Here is a 10,396-nt window from a genome sequence, read left to right on the forward strand (position 1 = left end):
CAATTATAGCAAATTTGGTTTTGTGTTTATTCAACCGTGAAATTTAGTCCAAAAATTTGTATCGTCTTTTAGAAAGTACCTTTTAAAAGCCTTCTGACTATTTTTCATGATGAGAATGTGGAATCAGTTCCAATAAAATGGGATCAAAATCATGATATTTGGCTTGTGACTTTTGAAAAGTGACATTTTTACCATATGACGGTGCTCACTGAGGCATGACGTAAAATACGTCCATAACATTAACTCAGCTGGTAGCTTATAAAATTACCTACACGCTCATGCAAAAATATGTCAAAAACTCGCATTGGTTCGGAAATTATTTATGTTTGTTCAAGGGAGGGCTTACTTTTTTGTTGTGTGTATATATAGAACTAATATATATCTGAATCTTTCATCTTCATAATGCTGAATTATTTTTTTTTCTTTACATTATATGTAAACAGGTTTTTTACTATTTAACTTTTTAAGAAATTAATATTCCTTTATACATACAAAACAATTCCATGCACCCTTTATTTTCTCATCGAAACCAAAAAATTGATTTATCAAACTAAATTGACGTGTACCTGAGAACATTCATTTATCCGATTTTCTGTTTTCTTCCAAATTTCTTTACTAAATTTATACATTCATAAAAAAGTGTACAATATTTTCTCCTTATTACAAAATGAAAATTTTCTTTTTATTTTTAACAATCTTCATCTTTTGTAATTTTTTTATTTAGAAATAATATTTTGCATATTCACAACTTAGTTATATCATGGACCTAACAGTGTCCATGGGGAGCGTTCCATGAAAGGACTTGTCGGACGTTGTCTCCGATAAGTCCCATGTTTTTTCTCACAGTTACCATAGTACTGGTGCTTCTCAGGCAAAAACATTCAAGGAAAGATGTCAGACCTGACAATTTGTTGGACAAAATTGTTGATGAAACACTGCCCATGGTCATTATATTGTCAACAGCTTTCTGTCAGCATGGTCAGTCTGTATTTTTAGCTTGTGTTTTGTTTTTACCGTATTATGACACCCTTACCAGTCGTCTGACATGTTTTTTTTAACAAGTGCACACCTAGTCACATATAATGCATATAGCATTTCCATTTATTTGAAAGCAGGATAAAAGAGCAGTGTAGATTAAATGCCTTGCTCACGGGCATAGGAGCCACGGCAGGGGATCGAACCCCGGGCTTTCCATCGACCACGGCACCTCTGCTTGTTTAATAGTCTTTGTACTTATCATGTATGAAGTATCGACGATGAGGGCGTGCACATCCTGCCCTCATGACTGCTTGAGAGGTAAGTTACATTTGACATGTGTAATATTTAGTCTGCTGGCTTTTATCATTTTATGGTATTTGGTTGAACGGGGTATTTTGGGATGTTAGTATCTCTGATGAAATCTGGAAAGCCTTTACATCCGAGAGACAATTTTTTAAGATTATTGAAATATTGGTCATGGGTGCCACACCGTGGGAAATGTTTCATCATTATTTTCATTTATCAAGTTGATATATATCATAGCTTTCCTCGATTTTGGTTGGCTGAGAAGATCAGTTCCGTACGTAGCAGTCAGATAAAACAAACTGTCGGATAAAACATACTCTGTCAGAAAAAAAAACGTTTTACAAGTCTTGAAATGAAACACCCCCTGTCTTATATGGGATTGGATTTTCAAAAAGGTTTATTCTCTTGGTCTACTTCTTCCTAATCTGAACCTACTTGGTGGAAAGAAAATCTTATATTTTTTTGGTATCATTGGTGAGTAAAAAGAAAATAAGTTTGTGTTATAATTTTTTTTTTCATGATAGACAAATCAACACTTTATCTATCAAAATGGCATAATTTCATGGTAAAGTCAGTTGGAACAAAATGTTTGGTTCATTGGGAAATGCGTTACAATGTATTTTCATCGTGTTAAGTTGTGCTCATTACTGTTCGGTACATTCTTCCTCCAAAACTGAAATGACTCTTACAAGATAACATTTTTATTTAATTTGTTGCGATTCTTATTTAAGTGATAATTTGGTATTTAAACAATCTTTTGTACAATTCTAGCCTACCATAGGCGGCGGAAGCGGGGGGGACGGGGGGACGTGTCCCCCCCTAAATTTTAGGTGGGGGGATGGCACCCCCTAAATTTTGTTTCGATAACCTTTTTTTTTTTTTTTTGCTTGTCAATTTTTTTTCCTGCGTCCCCCCCTAAATTCACGTGGACCCGTGTGTTGTCACCCCCTAAAATTTAGGTTGATGACCTTTTTTTTTTTTTTTTTTTTTTTTTTTTTTTTCTTCTCAAAAATTTTTGGGGCGCTTGTCCTATTTTTTACATGTGTCCATCCCAAAATTTCAGGTGGACACCCCCTAAATTTATTGGCTTCCGCCGCCAATGTAGCCTACTACCCGTTTGGGGGGGAGGCTGATGATAGTTCTGGTACCAGCCGCAGCGGAGCTACGACTGGTGCCGTTAGTTACATACGCAAATGTAAAGTGCGGTCAAGTCGCGTCCTTTAATGGTGCTTCTAAAGGCATGGTCACACCGCCCGTGCGTTGTTGGAGCGGTCGTGGAGCGGAGGGAAAAAAATCATCACCGCTCTCTACCGTTCACCATTTTCGATTTCGATTTTTTTTTCGATTTTTTCCCGAATTTTGTGAGCGAAATTCGACCCTTTCTCCCTACCGCTCAACGACCGCCGCAACAACGTTCGGATGGTATGACCAGGGTCCCGTAACACAAAGGTTAGCGATTGATTTCAAAGGACAATTCTGATTGGTTCCTTGTCAGTCTATTTAGCAAAATGCGATTAATCGCTAACCTTTGTGTTACGGCGCCAAGGCCTTGAGATTGACGTTCAGGCGTTGAGCAAATTCGCATGGGGCACTAAATTCAGTGCGAGTGTGGGGTTCAAACAAATCGGTCAGTGGGTGAACTACCAAGGCATCGTCAGTAATGGCTACTATACCACAGGAAGCTGGGAGATCAGGATGGGCAGGGAAATCAGTGGTCAGATGTGGTGATGGTGGTGTCATTACAACCGCAGCGGGCACTACGTGGGACTACATAAACCTTCTGGCCCATCAGAACACGTGGAATCACGTCACTGTGACGAATGACGGATCGACCTTGCAATACTATCTCAATGGTACCCTTCAGACGGCCAACAACCTGAACTGCTGCAACGTTCCTATTCTTACTCGTAATAACCCGATCACTATTGGTCAAGCAGGTCAAGGAATGTCTAACGAGTACTTCTATGGCCTGATTGATGAGGTCAAGATCTACAGCCGAGTGCATAGCGCCGCTGAGGTTCAGAATATGAATCCTTGTCTGTAGAATGCATTTGGTTAACCGGAGCTTGACGTATTTGAAAAGAAAGAATACAATATTTAAAAAATAGTATTTATAGTCGAGTTATTGGTTTGGGGCCTGAAATTCATTTATTTCTTACGCTCATTGTTCAATAAATTAAAAACAGAGTCACGGGCATGTTATGTTATTTTTCTCATATTTTCATTATAACACAAATATTCAATGTGTTGCATATTCTCAGGTAACGTTAATAAGGTTTATGTAAAATATAAACCGGAATTCATGAGACTGGGTATAAACGTATATATAATGGAAACAGAATCGTGATATAAGATGGATTCCATTTCTCATAGACGTAATAACCATTGGTCGTATAACCTTAGAATATTTATCCAAACGTTAAGTCAACAAATTTTGACATTTCTTTTGAAAAGATGACGCGGTATAATATTCTGTCTTTATAGGAAAAAATATAACACAGAAATCTCTCTTAAGGACCTTTGAACGTGGTTTCTGCAACATGATAAACCCGGTGCATGCTCAAATCATGAAAATTCCTAATAAGTCTATTAGATTTATTAATAGGTACTTTAGGATAATTCGTTCTCATGTATGGTTTGATTTCATTTACCATATGATTGATACTTTAAGGAGTATTTGAAAAGACGTTATTGTTTGTTAAACATGTAAGACTTCAATACATCATTGGATAACGAACAATGTTTAACTTACAATATCTCAACTTATGATGACTAGACAATGTATGATCCTGAGTTTCAGTGGTTTTATATTGGCGAGATCTATGTTGAAATGGTCAAGCGTGGTGTTGTTGGGCTTTAATAATAATAAAAAAAAAATCATGTCCGTTTAAATATGAGTCGGAAACATCAAAACGCACACCTTTTCCATCACGATCATGCATCGTTCATGCTTGTAATAAAATCTGGAGACAAACATGAACAGTACAACTATTTGTTTAACCTGATTGTCTCAGGTAGTTAATGTGTTTATGATTATGCGGGGAAAGTTTCGGGAAACAACTGAAAAAACGAGAGAACAAAAAGAAAAAAAGAAAAAAAAGAGGAAGAGAATCATACAAAACGATCTTATACATGTTATATGAGTGACAGGGGTTGAGGATTGGACGACTTGACAGACGGGAGATGTAAAAGAGAAAGCCGGTGAGATTGAACAAAATAATTTCAAAAAGGCGGAGAACTAATGAATGTGTGTGCAAAGTCACACGCCCTTATTAGCATGATAAGGTTCGCTTACAAAGAAGAAACTGGATATCAAATAAAAAGAGTAATACAAAACTTTCTTTTTCTTATCTAGGACGAGATGACCAAGAGGGAGTCTCCTTTTACGGACTTTATGGGGACTTTATTAGTTACCCGAGAAACCTGATCAACGCTGTTGCTCCAGTTAACTTTTGGGGCAATGGCTGAAGTGAAAATAGCGGGGAGATAATGATATCTTCAGGAGAGTAAATAAAAAAGGAATGCGAGAGTAACGGTGGGTTGATGTGTGTGTGTGTGTGGGCGAGAATGATGTTTTGCAATAACTGGAACGTCTCCATCGAGCTGGGGAGTAAACTGTGTAAGGGTGTGTGTGTGGGAGGGGTGGGAGTGTTTTTTTCTAATTGAGTCTTTCCCGCTTTCCCTTAAAATAAAGTTTCATCTGAAATGCAAATTAATTACCATAATTTTGGGAAGAATAAAAGACCACTCCACACACAAAATAACATATGTTCTACACTGTTAAAAATGATTTAAACAATGCTATTTACTATGTGAATTGCACAGTAGTTGTTTGAACAGCTTAAACAAGTATTTAAAACATTTAACAACCATGCATAATTGTTTGGATTTGAGCTACGTTGTTTAAGATTTTAAACACTTGTTCAAAATGTTCAAACAACTATTGTGCGATTCACATAGTTCAGTGTTGTTTGAATCATTTTAAACAGTGTACATATGTTTTGAAGACGAAGATGAAAAATTCGATTTGAATAAATAAAGGATGAAATGGTTCATACATTGATAGAAAATTTATCAACCTATCGAGTTTCATATGATATGAGAGTTTGCACGATGTTAAACATAAGGTAGGAGTATAAGGTCTGGATGATGGAATGAAGAGAAGTTGATGAGAAGTTCTTATAAGACTGTGAACCAGATGAGATGTGACGGCTTGAAGCAGAAGTTTGGTTGAGTTGAGGAGTCTCAGCAGGGATGAGTGACTGTCCCAGTAGAAGTGGCTGCTCTCCGCAGTAGATGGTATGTGTGCGTGTGTGTTTTCCTCTCCTTTCGAATCTCCTATTTCATTTCCAACTCAGTGTTTCCTGTTGGACTTCTCGTCATTCCCCCATTAAAACTCCACGTTTCAAAAATAGATTCCTTCTTTTAGGAGTACTCGCATGATGAACTATGAGGTATTTCTACAAAATTGAATATCATGTTTACTATAGAAAACAACAATATTTTGGACTTGTTTGTAAAATCTGATTATTATGATTAATTTGATCTCGAATACACAATTTGATTACGTACATATATGCAACAAGTCAAATTCCAATAGATAAGGCTGCCTTCATGTGTGGGCTAGTGCTATTGAATTAAATAAAGTTCAAACAATTAATAGGTCATATTGAAATGAATATAGTTATGTATATCTGTATTATCAAAAGGATACCGTCAGTGAATCAAACCTTTACGGTACATGTATGTCTTACAATTCGAATGGTTCATTTTATGTATGGCTCTATGTCTTTTTTTATAATAATAATGATAATAATAATAGGTCCATTTATATAGTGCAGTTACTATGTGCATATACTCTACTGCGCTTTGATAATTGTTATCATATTATTACCCCGGCTGTAGCTGAGCCGCCATATTAATAGGCGCTAAAGCGTTCAAGGAAAAATCCTACCGGGTACCCATTCACATCACCTGGGTCGAGTGCAGCACAATGTGGATAAATTTCTTGCTGAAGGAAATTACGCCATGGATGGGATTCGAACCCACGACCCTCTGTTTCAAAGTCCGAAGACTAATCCACTGGGCCACAACGCTCCACTATTACTGATCATTCCTTAGGAATCAATAATTTCTTTTTATTTGTACTGTTTCAATGTAAATTTGAGATCGATAAAAACGAAATGAATTATAAAACATCAGTAATAACGAGGAGAATTATCGTGTTTGTAAATACGAGGAGCACAGTTGGCGAATAAGAGACAGTAGCTCCATGGAAAAAATAACTGAAACAGCGACTAGAGAATTGTTAGTAGTACATGTATATCCATGCAGGGAATATGAGAATAGAAATAGGGATGAGGAGGGGGTCATTTTGAAAGGTCGATAGACTTGTGTAGATGACTTTGTTCCAGGCGTCAATCATTTACAACAAAGTAAACAGAATATATAATATGTAAGGTAACGCAAACACACATTGTCATAAATTTGATCCAAAGATCATTTACATATCTTCTTGGTATTTGTATTGCGTACCTTCAGAGAGCATATCATAATCATAAATACCGTGGGGTTTGCTCTTTACTTATGGCCCTCTTGATAAACAAATGAAACAAATTCGATGAAATACACTTTACTGCATTAGCGTAAACATATTCGAAAGATATTAAAGAAATATGACAAACACAATATATTAAGCTTATCATGATCAGCCGTAAATAGAGATAACTTACACGCATCTCGTAAGTTTGTACGTGATGAATATTGAATAATCTAAAAGACATTAAACCTGACAAAGTGTTCTATACGAATTCTTCACATAAAAATTTATGATACTTTTCTGGAACACTTCTCATTTTAGTATTAATTTCAGTTTGATAACTTAAAATTAAAAGTACATGACATAAAATATCCATCTATATATATCATGCATGCACTTCGTTAAGGAAAAAAAAAACCTACAAAAATGAATTAAAACACCCCGCATTTAACGGGAAAGTTCATCCTGAAGAAAAGTTTGTTTTAAAAATTGCAGAAAAAACAAATTGGTGAAGGTTTAAGAAATCTCCAATGAGGATTAAAAAGTTATTAGAATTTTTAAATTTTGGATTTGTGTCGTCATAAACGAGCAGCTGCCCCATGTGTTTTATAATATAAAATGCATTAATTTATTATTTTATTAATTTTTCCTGATGACTTATTTGTGTTTACCTTTCATGATCGGGTATGAACATGATCGAGTCTATTTATATGCAGTAACAAAAAAAATGTGTTTTTTTTTAGAAAATGACATTTATTGATGCTTTTCGATTTGCTATGTAGGAATGCTGCTCGCATATATGACGTCACAAAAGAATCATGAAAATTCTAATAACTTTTTCATTCTTTGATGGATTTTTTAATCAAATTTTCGGCAATATTTTATTATTAATTTCTCTGTTGTTTCTACAATTAACTTTTTGTCAGGGTAACAGAAGAGATATTTCTGAAAACAGAATTCAAAATCCGAAAACCAAAACAGGATGATAGAATTATATAAGGCATGTATGAAAAGGGTATAATGAATTGAATTGTACATTTTGTTTTTATTTTTCATGGATGTCTTCTTTTATGTTTTATTTTGGTGTTAAGTTATGATCAGTTATCTCCACATCCAAGCTCTCCAACAATGATTGATCTTTCACACATTTATATCCATCGTTTCTTCACAAGGGCGCCGGAAGGGGGGGGCACTTGCCCCCCCCCCAAAAAAAAAAAAACACGAGATTTTGCCTCCCCCCAACGTGCCCCCCTGAAAGATGAAAAATGATAAATTATTTAAGGACAAAAGTAAATGAAGGCACTTTTCTGCCTGAAAATTGTCATTTCCATTGTCAAAAATGAAAAATTTTTGCCCCTGACGGGGCAAATACATTATCATAGTAAGCCTCGCGTCTTTTGACGAACAGTTCCTCTGTGAAACATAGCTTTGATAAGCACCTTTTCCATCTTATTACAGTGTGATAACGTTTAACATTTTAATGAATACATTTCAGACTAAAAGCGAATGGCAAATTGATAGTGGTCCACCAATGATGATGCTGGCTGTGTCGTCTAACAAACGCGCGGTCGCCCAGAAACGCTCAGACCGGACCCGATATCACTAACGCGCGTGAACACTAGTTACTCGAGCAAGATATGGAATCTATGTCATAGCTGTCAAGCCCAGAAACCATAACATCTCGAGAAACTTGTTTCAATTATTTCATTTTCAACTAAATATAAATTGAGTTAATACAGTGATAACAAGAGAGCGGTGTTGGCTCAGTCGGTAACGCGTCTGCCCGTCGAAGTCGAACCAAAGATCGTAGGTTCGAGTCCACCCTGGGCGGATGACTGAAGTCAGTGCGTTGTGTGTAAACGTCTCTCCCATGTTTCATAGATGCAGGCTATGTTTCAATGGAAAACACTCCGTCCCTCGGATAGGACGTTAAATGGAGGCCCCGTGTAGAGGAAAGTCACCACCTTTGCACGTTAAGAACCCACTGCACTATTCGTATAAGAGTAGGGGGAGACCCCGGTGTCGAGGTCCACCTGCATCTCCCCAATCAGTTATATCGGGAGGATCGAGGAGAGACCTGTGGATCATAGTGATTCAGTTCGCTTTTCGCCTCCCAGGCACATGTGACGCCAAACAATTATAATAACAATTCAGTGCCCTAAAGAAACTACCAAGGTCATTTCAACTCAATATAGACATGTTATCAGAAAATTACACTCAGAATAATCATGTGTAGAGGATTATAATTTATGATTTGTAAAAATGGTGAATCCCACTCGAAAGCAACTTAGAGATAATGTTTAGACATGTAAAAAATAAAATCATCTGTGAAAGTGTCTTCTTGACCGGACTCATATTATCCGAGATATGAATAAAAATGTAAAGAATAAAAAAAAAAATAAGCGTTACAGTACTGCTCTACTATAAAAAAAATCTTAAGATATTTTCACAGCCCCGTATTTTCCTCTATTCCTTTTCATTGGCATGATTGGAAGGCGTTTTGTCTGATACTATTTCAGCTCATATATAGCACTTATGTATTTTAGATTCCAAAACTTCTTCCCATTACCTGTTACTAATCAGATCGAGATGGCAGCTATGTTCTCTGGTTCATCCCAGCTTTTGTTATTCATGGACGTTTGCAAAAATAAAAAATAAAAAACCCGGGAGTGGGTGGGGCTGCAAGACCTAAGTTTTCGAAGAAACGTAAGAGCGAGGGGATTTGTGATGGGGGAGCTTTTGCATTTTCTAGAATAAAATTGAAGGATTTCGTGCACACTTTTGGTGAATTTTGCCCTCTCGATCGGCGGCCCCCGGCTGCGTACGGTCATGTTTGTCATCTTAAAGTCTTTAAAAGGCCTATATTACATTGGTTTGAAACAATTTCGTGTGCAATAAGGCTCGTAATTTGCTGGAACTGCGACCCTGGTCATGAAGAAACACCAGGCTGGGTCAGAAGGGAGGAAACAGAAGGAGCAAAAAGAACTCTAAGACTGTTTAATTCTCAAGAAATTTATTTTTGAATGCACTTAGAAACGCAACTTTTATACTCCATTTTTACACAAAATCCTTACCGGGGGGGGGGGGGGGGTTGTTGCACCCACAAATGTAATAACGCCCACAAATGTAATAACACTTTACCCACAAATGTAATAACGCCCACAAATGTAATAACACTTTACCCACAAATGTAATAATTTTTGATCGCCCACAAATGTAATAATGACTTTACCCACAAATGTAATAAATTTGAAGGGATTTTTGGCGAATCCGTTCTAAACTAAAATCCTATAGTAATGCGTTCATATAGCACAAAAATGCAAAGTCTTTTTTTCAGACCGTGCTAATAAAGCATCAAAGTACAAATCCAAAGTCTTTTTCCAGACCCGGTTGTTTAAAAAATTATAATATAAATCCAAAGTCTTTTTTTCAGACCCGGTTGTTTAAAAAATTGTGATATAAGTCCAAAGTCTTTTTTCCAGACCCGGTTGCTTCAAAAATTATAATATAAATCCAAAGTCTTTTTTCCAGACCCGGTTGTTTCAAAAATTGTGATATAAGTCCAAAGTCTTT

General features: G+C 36.4%; 1 pseudogene; it reads left to right on the plus strand.

Annotated features, from left to right (window-relative positions):
- Window positions 1–1,238: 1,238 nt before the first annotated feature.
- On the plus strand, window positions 1,239–3,328 carry LOC121412590 (annotated as a pseudogene).
- Window positions 3,329–10,396: the final 7,068 nt, after the last annotated feature.

The sequence above is a fragment of the Lytechinus variegatus genome, chromosome 4 (genome assembly GCF_018143015.1).
Source record: "Lytechinus variegatus isolate NC3 chromosome 4, Lvar_3.0, whole genome shotgun sequence".
NCBI classification, from domain to species: domain Eukaryota; kingdom Metazoa; phylum Echinodermata; class Echinoidea; order Temnopleuroida; family Toxopneustidae; genus Lytechinus; species Lytechinus variegatus.